The sequence below is a fragment of the Mandrillus leucophaeus genome, unplaced genomic scaffold (genome assembly GCF_000951045.1).
Source record: "Mandrillus leucophaeus isolate KB7577 unplaced genomic scaffold, Mleu.le_1.0 Scaffold15, whole genome shotgun sequence".
In the NCBI taxonomy this organism is placed as follows: Eukaryota; Metazoa; Chordata; class Mammalia; order Primates; family Cercopithecidae; genus Mandrillus; species Mandrillus leucophaeus.
Window position 1 is genome coordinate 1652872 of NW_012101476.1, and position 15269 is coordinate 1668140.

Below are 15269 nucleotides of genomic sequence, written 5' to 3' on the forward strand. Positions count from 1 at the left end.
CAACTCTACAACAAATATTTGTGAACATTCGTGACTATTTCCTAAGGAAATATTATTAGAAATAGACTTACTAGGGTAATGGGTTTGCAAATTTTTTTTCAGGTGTTATTTCTTTTTGCTGAAGGGTTTGCAAAATTTTAAGGATTTTGATGTGAATTGTTAAATGTCATCCAGAAGGAATATGTGAATTCATATTTACCAGCGATAAGTAAAATACCTGTTTCCTCACACTCTTGCCAAGATGGGATATGATTTTAAAATATATTTTGCATATCGAAGAATCATAAATTATGATTTCTTATTTTCATTTTTGCATTTCTTTGGTTTCAGAAGAAAGTAAATTTTTTTCATGTGTTTATAAGACATTTAATTTTTTGGCATTATCTGTTTATATCTTTTGCTGTGTTTTTCTATCTGGATATTCATATTTTTTCTAGTACAATTTGAAGCATTGTTTGTATGTTGAGATTGTGACCCCCTGTTTTCTTTTTCAGGGATGAAAATAACTAGTGTATTGATTTGGGGAGGAGAGAAGAGGTGCAGATGGGAAATGGGGAGGCAAGAGTTCTTCAGCGTTTGCCAAAACCACTGCCACACCCCCTCCATCCTCTCTTGCCTTCCTCCTCTATGGTGGGCCCCAGCAGGCTCTCCTCCTTTCCAGTGACCTCCCTCTCCCTCCTCCCTGCACTCCACTTGGCTTCAACCTCTAGTGACTGCACAGAGCCCATCCGGGCTCTAATGCTGGGGAAGGCAGCTCAACTCACCTTTCTTCCCCCTTCTTCCACCTCCCACCTCATTCCTGTCTCTTGTCTAAATAAAACACAGAAAAGGAAGCAGAGCTGGTACCAGGGAGACTCACCCCAGGGCTGGGGGCAGGGATGGGAACTGGGTGCGGGGCAGGCAGAGGAACCTTAGCCAGGTGTAGTGAAATCAAGGAAGGACAGGCCCAGGGGCCCGGCTCAGCCATCCCCCTCTCTCTCTTTCTCCCTCTCAGAGGCTGGCCTGGCAGAGGGCCTGCTATTTGAGGAGGCTGGCAGTGAAGCCTCCATGCCTACCTCTCAGGAACAATGTGTGACCCCTTTTCTATCTTGTGTTTTGCATTTTTTCCAATGTGTCAGTTACATGTTTATGTTTTTTTAACTTTTATTTTGTTTGTTTGTTTATCTTTTGGGAAACAACATTTTGGTCTGTCACCCAGGCTGGAGTGCAGTGGCGTGATCTCGGCTCACTGCAACCTCTGCCTCCCGGGTTCAAGTGATTCTACCACCTCAGCCTCTTGTGTAGCTGAAATTATAGGCGCCCGCCACCATGCACAGCTAATTTTTGTATTTTTAGTAGAAAGACAGGTTTTCACCATGTTGGCAGGCTGTTCTTAAACTCCTGAACTCAAGCAATCTGCCTGCCTCGGCCTCCCAAAGTGCTGGGATTACAGGCATCAGCCACTGCTCCCGGCTTTTACTTTTATTTTGAAATAATCTCAAGCTTATAGAAAAGTTGCAAGTATTAGCTGGGCACGGTGGCATGCACCTGTAATCTCAGCTACTCAGGGGAGAATCACTTGAACCCAGGAGGTAGAGGTTGCAATGAGCTGAGATTGTACCATTGCACTCCAGCCTGGGCAACAGAGCAAGACTGTCTAAAAAAAAAAAAAAAAAAAAAAAAAATGTTGCAAGTAGAGTATAAAGAACTTTTTTTTTCTAAACCCATTTGACAGTAATATGTTGGCCCGATGCCTCCTCCTCCCTGGATACTTTAGTGCACATTTCCTACAAGAAAGGATATTTTCCTACCTAACCTAATATGACCATCAGTATTAGGATGCTGACCTTGTATGTTAGGACTAGCTATTCCTCAGACACCATTTAACTTTTGCCAATTGCCCCAACAATGTCCTTTGCAGCAGAAAGATCCAGTTCAGAATCACGTTTGCATTTAGTTGTCATGTCTCTTCATTCTCCTTTATCTGGGACAGTTCCTCAGGCTTTCCTTGACTTTCATGACCTTGGCACTGTTGCAGAGTACAGGTCAGTTATTTTGTTGAACATCTGTCAGTGGGTTTTTCTGATATTTTTTCAGGACTTGCTTCATCTTATTCGTATTTGGCAGGAATATCAGAAGTGATGCTGAATTCTCCTTGTTGCATCCCCTCATATCACATGGGATTTTGATTTCTCTCCTTACTGGAGAGTGAAGCTTTGATCACTTGAAGACGGTTTCTGTCAGTTTTCTCCACTGTAAAGTTACTTTTTCCCGTTTGTAATTAATACATTTTTTTAAATGAAGTGGTACTTTGAGATTGTGTAAATATCTTGTTCCTCCTAAACCTTCAATTTATTCATTTGTATATTTTGTCTATATAAACTCATGAATTTCTATTTGATGCAATGCATTATAATTCATTAACATCATTATTTATTCTGATGCTCAATCTGTCCTAGATTCAACCAGTAGGTGCCCCTTCAAGTGGGCTTCTGTATCTTTTTGATTTTGTCCCCATCATTTTTTGAACATTCTTTAATTTTTGGTAAACCAAGGTACTCCTCCTTAGCCTTGGAATCAGCTGTTACTCCAGGGAGCCCTTGTTCCTTTTAGCAGAGAATGGTATTTAGAAGACAAGATCTGGATCCTAGGTGTGCTCATTACTATTGGAGTGTCACGGCTCTGGCTCCCAGGTTCTCTCAGTGGACACACACATGTAAGCACACATTCACACATTTACATCTATATTATATATGTATACATGTACTGATATGGTATGGCTGTGTCCCCATTCAAATCTCAACTTGAATTGTATCTCCCAGAATTCCCACATGTTGTGGGAAGGACCCAGGGAGGTAATTGAATTATGAGGGCCAGTCTTTCCTGTGCTATTCTCGTAATAGTGGATACATCTTATGAGATATGATGAGTTTATCAGGGGTTTCCACTTTTGCTTCTTCCTCATTTCTCTCTTGCTGCTGCCGTGTAAGAAATGTCTTTCATCCTCCGCCATGACTATGAGACCTCCTCAGCCATGTGGAACTGTGAGTCAAATTAAACTTCCTTTTCTTCCCAGTCTTGGGTATGTCTTTGTCAGCAGTGCAAAAATGGACTAATACAGTAAATTGGTATCAGTAGAGTGGGGCATTGCTGAAAAGATACCTGAAAATGTGGAAGCAACTTTGGAACTGGGTAACAGGCAGAGGTTGGAACAGTTTGGAGGGCTCAGAAAGAAGACAGAAAAATTTGGGAAAGTTTAGAACTTCCTGGAGATTTGTTGAATGGTTTTGACCAAAAGCCTGATAGCAATATGGACAGCAAGGTCCAGGCTGAGGTGGTCTCAGATAGAGATGAGCAACTTGTCAGGAACTGGTACAAAGGTGACTCTTGCTATGTTTCAGCAAAGAGACTGGAGGCATTTTGCCCCTGCCCTAGAGATCTGTGGAACTTTAAACTTGAGAGAGATGATTTAGGGTATCTGGCAGAAGAAATTTCTAAGCAGAAAAGTGTTCAAGAGGTGACTTGGGTACTGTTTTTTGTTGTTGTTGTTGTTGTTGTTGTTGTTTTTTTGAGATGGAGTCTCACTCTGTCACCCAGACTGGAGTGTAGTGGCATGCTCTCGACTCACTGCAACCTCCACCTCCCGGGTTCACGCCATTCTCCTGCCTCAGCCTCCTGAGTAGCTGGGACTACAGGAGCCCGCCACCACACCTGGCTAATTTTTTGTATTTGTAGTAGAGACAGGATTTCACCATGTTAGCCAGGATGATCTTGATCTCCTGACCTCGTGATCTGCCCGCCATGGCCTCCCAAAGTGCTGGGATTACAGGCATGAGCCACTGTGCCCGGCTGACTTGGATACTGTTAAAAGCACTCCATTTTAAAAGGGAAACAGGGCATAAAAGTTCAAAATATTTGCAGCCTGATGATGCAGTAGAAAAGAAAAACCCATTTTTTTGAGAAGAAATTCAAGCCAACTGCAGAAATTTGCATAAGCAGCAAGGAGCCTAATGTGACTCCTCCAGACCATGGGGAAAATGTCTCTAGGCCATGTCAGAGACCTTCACAGCAGCTCCTCCCATCACAGACCTGGAGGCCCAGGAGGAAAACTTAGTTTCATGGACCTGGCCCAGTGTCCCCATGCTGTGTGGAGCTTAGGGACTTGGTGGTCTGTGTCCTATCAGTTCCAGCCATGGCTGAAAGAGGCCAACGTACAGCTTGAGCTGTGGCTTCAGAGGGTGGAAACCCCAAACCTTAGAAGCCTTCACATGGCATTGAGCCTGTGGGTGCACAGAAGTCAAAAATTGAGGTTTGGGAACTTCTACCTAGATTTCAGAAGATGTATGGAAACACCTGGATGCCCAGGCAGAAGTTTGCTGCAGGGGTGGAGCCCTCATGGAGAACCTCTGCTAGGGCAGTGCAGAAGGGAAATGTGGGGTCAGAACCCTCACACAGAGTCCCTAATGGGGTGCTGCCTAATAGAGCTGTGAGAAGAGGGCCACAGTCCTCCAGACCCCAGAATGGTAGATCCACAAACAGCTTGCACTGTGCACCTGGAAAAGCTGTAGACACTTAATGCCCTCCTGAGAAAGCAGCTGTGAGGGAAGCTATACCCTGCAAAGCCATAGGGGTGGAGCTGCCCAACACCATGGGAACCCGCCTCTTGCATCATCATGACCTGGATATGAGACCTGGAGTCAAAGGAGATAATTTTGGAGCTTTAAAATTTGACTGCCCTGCTGGATTTCAGACTTGCATGGGCCTGGTAACCCCTTTATTTTGGCTAGTTTCTCCCATTTGGAACTGCTGTATTTAGCCAATGCCTGTACCCCCATTGTATCTAGGAAGTAACTAGCTTGCTTTTGATTTTACAGGCTCATAGGCAGAAGGGACTAGCTTTGTCTTGGATGAGACTTTGGACTGTGGAATTTTGGGTTGATGCTGAAATGGGCTAAAAGTTTGGGGGAACTGTTGGGAAGGCACGATTGGTTTTGAAATGTGAGGACGTGAGATTTGGAGGGGCCAGGGGTGGAATGATATGGTTTGTCTGTGTCCCCATTCAAATCTCAACTTGAATTGTGTCTCCCAGAATTCCCATGTGTTTTGGGAGGGACCTAGGGGGAGGTAATCGAATCATGGAGGCCAGTCTTTCCCATGCTATTCTCATGACAGAAAATAAGTCTCACGAGATCTGATGGGTTTATCAGGGGTTTCTGCTTTTGCGTCTTCTTCATTTCTCTCTTGTCGCCACCATGTAAGAAGTGCCTTTTGCCCTCCGCCATGATTATGAGACCTCCGCAGCCATGCAGAACTGTAAGTCAAACTAAATCTCCTTTTCTTCCCAGTCTTGGGTATGTCTTTATCAGCAGCGCAAAGACGGACTAATACATATTCATTAAATCATATTTGCTTACTTTTAAATTGTTGCCATAGTGGAGTAAATTTGTAAAATAATTGTTAGTGGTTATCATATATCTATATATACACAAGTTTGGCATCTGTGTAAGGTGGGACAGGAGCCAGGGTTAGGGAGGAGGCACTGTGGAATGTCAAAGTTCATGTTAATGCCTCCAAAACTGATCACACACCGTAGGATACATTTTGCATTTCTCTCTTTCCATTGTTGTAACTGTCTTTTTTTTTTTTTTTTTTGAGACAGAGTCTTACTCTGTCACCCAGGCTGGAATGCAGTGGTGCAATCTTGGCTCACTGCAACATCTGCCTCCCGGGTTCAAGAAATTCTCCTGTCTCAGCCTCCCAAGTAGCTGGAACTACAGGCATCCACCACCACACCTGGCTAAGTTTTGTATTTTTAGTAGAGATGAGTTTTTACCATGTTTACCAGGCTAGTCTCGAACTCCTGAGCTTAGGTGATTCACCTGCCTTGGCCTCCCAAAGCACTGAGATTACAGGCTTGAGCCACCACACCAGGCCATTGTTATAACTGTCTTCTGTGACAGTGAAAAAGCTGGCTCCCATATCATCATCTGTAATATATTTGGTCATTTGATCAATGCCTTGTATGTAACCAATCCCCTTATCACTGCCATTGCCCTAGGGACACCCTTGCCACCACTGTATTAGAGCCAACCTTGCTTAATCCCACCTGGTGGCTTCTAGCCTAAATTGTTTTGGAAGGAAAGGGAAGAATATATGTGAAATATTTTGATGTACAGAAGTTTTACATTTTGAAGAAAGTAAACCTATTGACCTTTCTCTTCATGTTTTGTCAATTTAGCTCGATACTTAGGTCTTTCCTACCCATCTTAGCTTGGGTCCCCCAAAGAGCAGAACCTGTGACAAAGGTCTATCTGCAGAGTTTATTTTGTGATTGGCTCCCAGGGAAGAGGAGTGGGAGGCTTGAAAGAGAGAGACAGGACATGAGGGAGGGACAACACAGGGGAAATAGGGCTCAGTCATGCTGGGGTCCTGTCAGGAACTTTGGAGAACATGCCTCAGAATTGGCTCCCTGGCAGAGGGAAGAAGATTTTTATTTCACAAGGATCAAAGGCTGCCCTGGCGGATGTGGAGTCCTTGCACTCCCAGTATTGTGTGCACAACAGAATGACAGAGTTGGTCACTGACAGCAGCTATCCCAAAGAGCTGGGCCAGAGAAGCTGGGAGCAGAGAGAGAGGGAGATGTGGCATGGCTGGGGTGGTGAAACAAAAAGAGGAGCTGAGAGGGTGCGACATGGGGCATAAAAGATGTCTGGCATACAACTTGAAGATAATGTGAATCTTACTTCATATTTCCTTTTAATACTCTATTTTTAAAATATTTAACCTATCTGGAATTTTATTTTATTTTATATTTTTGAGATGAGGTCTTGCTCTGTTGCCCAGGCTGGAGTGCTGTGGCACAATTGCAGCTTACTGCAGCCTCAAACTTCTGGGCTCAGGTGATCCTCCCACTTCAGCCTCCCCAGTAATTGGGACTACAGGCCTGTGCCACCATACCTGGGTACATTTTAAATTTTTTCTACAGACAGGATCTTGCTTTGTTGCCCAGGCTGGTCTTGAACTCCTGGCCACAGGTAATCCTCTTCCCTTGGCCTCCCAAAGTGTTGGAATTACAGGTGTGAGCCACTGTGCCTGGCCTGGAATTTATTTTAAAGTGTGGTGTGGGCTGGGTGTGGTGGCTCATGCCAGTAATCCCAGCACCTTGGGAGGTCAAGGCGGGTGGATCACAAGGTCAGGAGATCAAGACCATCCTGGCTAACACAGTGAAACCCCATCTCTACTAAAAATACAAAAAAAATTAGCGGGGCATGGTGGCAGGTGCCTGTAGTTCCAGCTACTTGGGAGGCTGAGGCAGGGGAATGGCATAAACCTGGAAGGTGGAGCTTGCAGTGAGCCAAGATCATGCCACTGCACTCCAGCCTGGGCAACAGAGTGAAACTCTGTCTCAAAAAAAAAAAAAAAAAAAAGTGGGAGGGGCCAGGCCCAGTGGCTCACGCCTGTAATCCCAGCACTTTGGGAGGCTGAGGCAGGCGGATCACAGGTCAGGAGATCAAGACCATCCTGGCTAACATGGTGAAATCCCGTCTCGACTAAAAATACAAAAAATTAGTCGGGTGTGGTGGTGGGTGCCTGTACTCCCAGCTACTTGGGAGGCTGAGGCAGGAGAATGGCGTGAACCTGGGAGGTGGAGCTTGTGGTGAGTCGAGATTGCGCCACTGTACTCCAGCCTGGACGACAGAGTGAGATTCTGTCTCAAAAAAAAAAAAAAAAAAAAATGTGGTGTGAGGTAGGGATAGAGTTTAAAGTTGCTCCCTAGTGGGTTGGTCAGTTATCCTCAAGCCATAATTCACTGAATAGTCCATATTTCCCATAATGACATGAAATTCTATCTTAAAAGTGTATTAAAGTTTAAACATATTATGTATTGAGTCTGCCTCACTGTTCCCTCTGCTAATTTTTTTTTTTTTTTGCTGGTACCACACTGTTTTAATTATTGTAGCTTTAGAATGCATTTTAAAATTTGCAGAACAAATATCCCTTTAATGATGTTCTTTTTTCAGAAAGTGAGCAGTAGAAGTTTATTTTTCTAGAGGCTCTTTTGAATTATTTTTGTGTTTTTTGTTTATTTATTTATGTATTTATTTATTTTTTACCTTCCCAGGGGGAAAGGGCCTGAGCTTGTACATTCTTCAGCTAAGTAGCAAACCTCTCTTTCACAGATGCTCAGAAGAGATAAACACATATGATATAAAGACACAGATGGTGTGTCCCCACTCACTATGCTGCCTGCCTTTTAATTTTACTCTCACTGCTGTCCTGTGACTTTAGGAAGGACAGTCATTGTGTACAGCACAAGTACAAGGCTTAGAAAAGACTTTTTTCCCCCAAAGGCACACAAATAAATATTAGAAATAGAACTGAAATGCTGTTTTGTATTCATAAGGCTTTTTAGAAAGAATGACAGTCTAGGAATTAGTTCTAAAGTCTATGCTTCTAATGGGAAATCCTTGGTCCTGATGTGTTTACATTGAAGCAACTATTCTAACTGAGTCCTATGAAAGACCTTCTTAGGAGTGGCAGGTATGAGCTATTGCAAGAAAACATAGTGTACAATCTTCTGTGAGGGTCTTTAAATAGAGAGCCCATTATAAAGACTGTGTTCCTGATGTGTGGGGCTGGTCCTCCTCCCCAGCAGACCTCACCTCCCTGCCCTTTCAGCATCCCCTCCTTGTCCCAGGCTGATGGCTGATGCTGCCATTGGTTTCTGCGGTGCTACCTGCCACTGGCCTGCTGAGACCTCAGCCCCTCACTATCTCCTTGTCCCATTTACCCTGAAGCTTGTGGCTGGTTCTGTGGTTATGACTGAGCTGACCCTTCTGACCTCCCAATCCAGACACTTCCCAACCTAGGCTGTCTCAGCTCTCCAAAAGCACCCTGTAAATAAAAATGGAAAAGAGTTCGGCTCCTTGGGTGAGGTTGTTCCTGCTCTCCCTAAGACACTGTTCTTTTCTGTAAATTTCACCTATCTGAAAAAAGCAGAATGCTCCTTGTTTCTTGGTGGGGAAAAGTAACCATAACGGAATGCCTCCTTCATGCCAGGCATTTTACAGGTCACCCCATTTAATCTTCACAACAATTCTATAGGAAGGGATGCTCGTCTCTGCTTTAGAGAGGAGGAAACTGAGGCCAGAGGGTTTATGGAACACGTGCAACGTCATGCGGAATGTTAATAGTGAAGCCAGGGCCAAAACCGAGGTCAGCCTGAGTCCAAGTCCAATTCCACAAACACGATGTTAACATCCTCCTGGGTGCCAGGCACTGTGCTTTGGGGGCATAGCTGCCTCCCTATTGTCAAGGATTTTGAGCAGATCAGATTTGAGGACCTTTTTTCAATAGGTCTATGTTTTTCTTACAACCACTCTCCATTTTAAACACATCATGAGTAGACTTTTGGAGTCTGATCTATCGAGCTGGGTGTGTTTGGAAAGCTACAGAGCAGTGGCCATAGAAAGACTGTGTGAGACAGAGTCCTAGCCTATCTGTCCGGCCAGTCGAACCTCAAGTGTTCGCTGCTTTCATTTTCTCTTGGCTGAGGAAATGATGGTTTGGTTTTGCAAAGGAAGGCTGGGGACTTCTGCCAGCTTGCTAACGGCCTTGCCCCATTCAGATGCATCGAACTCACAGAACATCGCTCCCCAGCTGCCGGCCCGCAGTTCTGAGAGTGCCTGAATAGAAAACCACTCATTTCCCTTCGCAATAGAGGCGCCCAAAGCAGATATGTCAATATATTCCAATTTAGCCGAGGGAAGCCAGAACATGGATATTGTTGCCAAGGAAACCACCTCCTTCCTCCTGTGTGCCGTGCATACGTGTATCACTTCATCTCTCTGCTCTCCAAGGTAATATCATAGCTCCGTGCTTGGGGAAGGGTTTTTAAAAAGGCATATAAAACCTCTTAGCATCGAGAAGATTCATTAAATGATCTCACTCCAGAGAAGCTTAAATTATTCTTTTTAGATCCTTTTATGCTGAGGATGGGGAAATGGCTGAGTCAGTGCTATCTCTCGCAGCCCAGCTTGGTGTCTTGGTGGAGACAGTTTTTCAGAAATAAACAAATCAGAGTTCTCAAGCTTAGACAGGGCGAGTGTGTGTGTAATAAGAACGAGGCCGTCATGTAGCTGTAATGTCACGGTCTAATCCTTCCTGGCGGATCTGCCAAGACCACCTTGATCTGAGGGCCTCCTGGGTGTGAGGCCACGTTGCACAGGGCAGCCTTCAAAGTAGAGACAAGAGAGGGTCGCTGTTGCAAGGCCACCTGTCAAAAGATTCCTTGTTCGGGAACTGTGTAGGGATTTCTGCTGCCCAATCTGTTCTCAGGCCCATGCCTGGGGCTGTTTTTGTCCTGCCTTCGTGTCTGGTCTTGGGTTTGCCTCTCTTTCCTGGATGCTGCCATCACCCCCTTCATTCCCACCTATCCTATTCTGTATGTTAAAGTCAGCACAAATCACCCTCATGCCTTACAACCCAAGAGACAAACTGCAGGGTGCACTTGGTAGTCATCTGAGAGCTCAGTGGCTTGCCCTGGCTTTCACACCTTCTTCCTCTCAGCCCCTCCTGGCTTTTAGGGCTCAGATTCCCTCCTGCCTGTTGCATATGCAGATTAAATTTGGCTTCTCTCTTTCAATTAGTGGCACTAGCCAAGGATATTGGTTTATATTAGTCATTCCCAGCTGGGGGCAGTTTTGTCCCCCAGGGGACATTTTTGCTTCTTACGTCGAGGAGGGAGTCCTACTGGCATCTAACGTGCAGAGGCCAGGGACTCTGCTGAAACAACTTACAGTGCACAGTTCAGGCCTCTAAAAACAAAGAATTATCCAGCCCCAGATGCCAATAGTGCTGTGGTTGAGAAACCCTGGCTTATACTTATTTTCTTTGCTCATTGATGTAATACATACCTATTGAGTACCTACTATACACCGGGCTCTAAGCCAGCAGCTGCGGATGTGAACTGAACAAGACAGACATAGTTTCACCCCCTTTCTCACATAGAGCCAATCGGGGGATGCAAAACAAATAATTACAATGATACAAATAAATTATTATTACAGCTGGAATCCAGATCTGACGTGGATCTCCTGCCCCAGTTCTGAAGTCTACCTGGTGCCCCAGCCGAACCTGCCCTGGCTCCTGGGTGGGGTATGGACATCTGTGGCATCCCTCCCTAACACCCCACCAAGCTGGGCTGCAAGACAGGTTATGGTGGCCCCATGACTTCGTTCCTTGGTAAGCCACAGGCCTTCCTTGTTAACTGCTTTGCTGTTGGTCATTGCAGAGAAATAGGGGACAATAAGAACAACCTGATATGTAGCAAAGGCTCTAGGACTGTGTCATCTGCTGAAGCGCCAGTCCCTGCGCTGCCTCTCCTGAGTGGCATCTGTGATGGCAAACAAAAGGCTCCTTGGGCTTCACACTCTGCTTTCTTTCCAAATGGTACTTACCACCCACTACCTCCCAGCCTTCTTCTGACCAGCTCCCTCTTCTGATAGGCTTATTTCCATGAAGTTCTTCAGAGTTAGAAGCATGAACTTTAGAACCAGGTGACCCAGGTTGGAATCCATCTCTGCCACTTACTAGCCATATGACCTTGGGTATGTTACTTAACATTTCTGTGCCTCAGTTTCTTTTTCTATAAAATGGGCGTAATAATATCTATCTAGCACAGTTACTGTAAGGATTAAGTAAGTTATTATATGCAGAGTTCTTGGTTCACAGTTAGTACCATTTAAGCCTTTCTATTATTATTACTGTTACAATTTTCCTGGCATGTCAGCCTGATGATGCAGATGAGGCAGGAACTTTCGTCTCTGCCTCTCGTGGACTGCCTGATGAGCTCCATGGAACTCAGCCATGCCTGCAGTGCTGCAGGCCTCGCTTCTGAGTGCTGGAGGCTGAGAAGACAATGGATGTTGACTGGGCATTTTGGGGGGTTTTCTTACACAGGAGGAAGATGACAATGACTGTGGAAGCAGAAGGTTGTCATGGAAATGCACCTGTTCCAAGTCGTTACACTCTGGGCTCTGGGCTGGCTCTGCATGGGCCTACCATGCACTGACTTCAGCTTCACCTGGGTCAGCGGGAGGCTGGACGAAGGTAGACATCTTTCCTCACCACCAGCCTGCCATGGTGGCTTTCTGTCGCCGGTGTGAACAGACACTCAAGCTTTCCTGGTCTCCTGAGCTACTGTGAATATGGCACAAGATAGTGGACTCTGAATAACATTGGAAACAACTGCTTCCTGGATGGCCACTGAGTGCAAGGCCTGAGGGAGGGTGAGGGCAAGAGGACTGATGGTTACTGGACATCTTCATGCCCAGGCTTCTGTGTGTCCTCTCACTTAATCCTCCAACAGCACTGTGAGGAAAATACAGCATCCCACCTCACAGGCGAGGAAGCTCAAGTTGAAGGAATGTTAAATTGTCTGCTCTGAGCCTCACAGCTGGGAGGTGACAGCCCCAGGATTGGTGGCCAGGGTTTGTCTGCCTTTAAAGCTTATGTCATGTCCTTCTGTGTTATCTCGGTCTGTACAGGGTGCTACAGCAAAATACCATAGCCTGGGTAGTTTATGAACAACAGAAATTTATTTCTCATAGTTCTGGAGCCTGGAAGTCCAAGACCAAGCCTCCCGCAGGTTCAGTGTTTGGTGAGGACCCACTTCCTTGTTCATAGATGTCCCTTTCTCGCTGTGGCCTCACAGCAAGGGGTCAGGGTTCTCTCTGGGACCTCTTTAAATAGGGTCACCAATTCCATTCATGAGGGCTGCACCCCTATGACCTAATCCCCTCCCAAAGGCCCCGCTTGACCATACCATTACGTTGGGGGTTACGATTCTGGCATGAATTTTGGGAGGGACACAGGCATTCTGACCATAGCATGTGTGTAGTTGCTCCTCCCCACCGAGGAAACCACCGCTTCCAAGCATGGCTACCATCTGGTTACCCTGGGTGGCCAAGGTCAGCAGAGGTGCTTTGCCAACTGGTTGGCACCCACACTACCTCTGTCCAGGTGGGCTGGGGCGAGGGTTGAGTCATAGTGGGACTCTGTGGGGCTCCGGGGACTGTCAGCTGACCTGGGGCCGGAGGTCCTGCTGCTCTGTGCCCATAGACACCTCCTGGGAATCTGACGACTTTCATCAGGGCCCAGAACTCACCCTGACAGTTCTTTCAGCTCTTGTCTTTTCCTCCCCTACCTACCTGCTCATCTTGCTTTCACACACAAAGCCTCCCCTGCACTCCCCATTCCCCTCCTCAATCGCTTTCCCAGCTTTTGTACTTTATGATGCCATGACTTGGGTGAGGAAACTCATTAAAGTCATTATTCCGTGCACAGAAATGTGTCTTTCATCCCATTCATATTTAATGTTCCTCCCACTTGATCTTTTGACACTTTTTAATTCCTGATATTACGTGACATACACACACAGCTCTCGTTGGGAATCATTCTTTCTATAGAGTTGTCATCACTGTTCTCTGTGTGAGGAGGGCTCCTCCTTACGTATTTATTAATTTCTAAAATGATGCCTGTATTTTGGGATTGATGCTGTCTGATGCTATTGACTATGAATGATCAAGGGTGACATTGGGATAGCAGGAATTATGGGAACAGGACAGAGGTCTGGATTCTTGTCCCGACTGCCTCTTTTCCTCCCTGGAGGCCGTGTGTCCATCTGTGAAATGGGCAGATCCATGTCTCATGACCTAATCCAATCCCTGCATTTGGCATCCGCTGGGCTTTTCTGGGGTGTAAACACCTGGTTTCAATTCTGTCTAATTTGCTATCAAAAGGAATATTTTAGGAGGAGATGGGGCTGCCCATAGAATCACAGAAAAGGCTGAGAAATTGGCTGTCCGAGGGACAGATAACTGGGCAACTGCAGGGACCTGGAAGCGGGCTCCCTTCCGGCTCTGTGGTGAAAGGAAGGAGACCTAAAGGCTATCAATGGCTCTTTTCTCAGCTCAAGATTTAAATTGCAGTAAGTGAACATAGAATTGGCTCAGCTTGGGTCCCATGCCCAAGGAGAGGGCGGGGTGTTTTGATTGACAGTTATATTGAGATCTTATCCAATGAGGGCCAGGAGTTCCCCCACGGTTAAGAGGTTGTTTTCAGAAGAATGATGGATTCTGAGTAGAGGAAACAACAACAGCTGTCATTTCATAGAGGAGAAGTTCCCTCTCAGCTTTAGCAATCCAGGTAAGACAGTGGTTCTCTGACGTGGCTGTACATCAGCAGATCCCAAGGAGACTGTTGAGAATACAGTTGCCTGGGGCCCACCCTAGCCTTGTCAAATCGCAATTTCCAAGGATGGGCCCGAGGATCTGTATTTTTAACAGTTATCCCTAGTTAGTTCTGAACTACACAGTATTGTGAACTGGTCTTCTAAGACCCAGTAGAGCAGGTAAGACCATTTTCTGTGAAATGTGGATGTAGTAGAGAAACTGGGGAGGGCTTAGGAACTGAGAGGAGAGGAAGGCTCACCAGGGTTGGGGAACAGTGTGTGTGTAGGGCAGGCTTCCTGGAGGGGCCCATGCTGGCCCTAGATGGGAAGTGGAGCTGTCCCAGCACTAACCTAGCTTTTCCTAGCTCTCATCTCATTCTCCATCCTGTGGTCTGCTATTCACAAGCCAAAGGGGAATTGATGGAAAATCCAGGTGTGCAGTCTGAGCCATGCGGTTCCTTGCTGTGAGGCAGTGAGGTCTCAGAAAGTTTTCTGTTTTCATTATTCTGAAAAGGCTGCACCCATAACCCAGCCCTATTTCTCTGGTTTTCCTCCATGGCATTTCTTTCCCCTTGTCATCGTTCTTCTTCCTCCCCTACAGACCTGCTTTATCAGAAACTTCCTTTCTCCTTTGCCCCAAATGACCCCCACCTGTGCCTCTTTCTGATACTGACCTTATTCTGGCAAACCAGCTCCTTCTTGCTGTAATTTTTAATGGGACTAAGATTGCTGGGAGAAGCCCTCTCCCATCTTTTTCAGCTTTCCATGTTTTCTTCCTTAACAAACACTCCACCCATAAAATCTTTGGGGTCTTTTCTACTGAGAGGTGAAGCCTGTAGGTGCTAGCAGAGCAGCCTCACTGTAAAGAGGGAGGTGGGTTCCTAGGGTGCGGTCCTGGGCCCAGAGGGTTTCTGACTATCATCTCTCTCGCCTTGGACCTAGACAGGGCTCTTTGCTTGTTACAATAGTAGGCATCCATTGCCTGCCCAACATTCACCTCCCTTTTCTGGCAGCAGAACACCTTTTTCCTCGGGAATTTACTCTAGCCCCACTCTGA

General features: G+C 45.9%; 1 long non-coding RNA gene across 1 annotated transcript; it reads left to right on the forward strand.

The window, feature by feature from the left end:
- Positions 1–9264: 9264 nt before the first annotated feature.
- Positions 9265–13419, forward strand: LOC105535691. The gene is made up of 2 exons (XR_001005481.1): positions 9265–9839; positions 11049–13419. It is a non-coding gene; the product is annotated as an uncharacterized LOC105535691 (long non-coding RNA).
- Positions 13420–15269: the final 1850 nt, after the last annotated feature.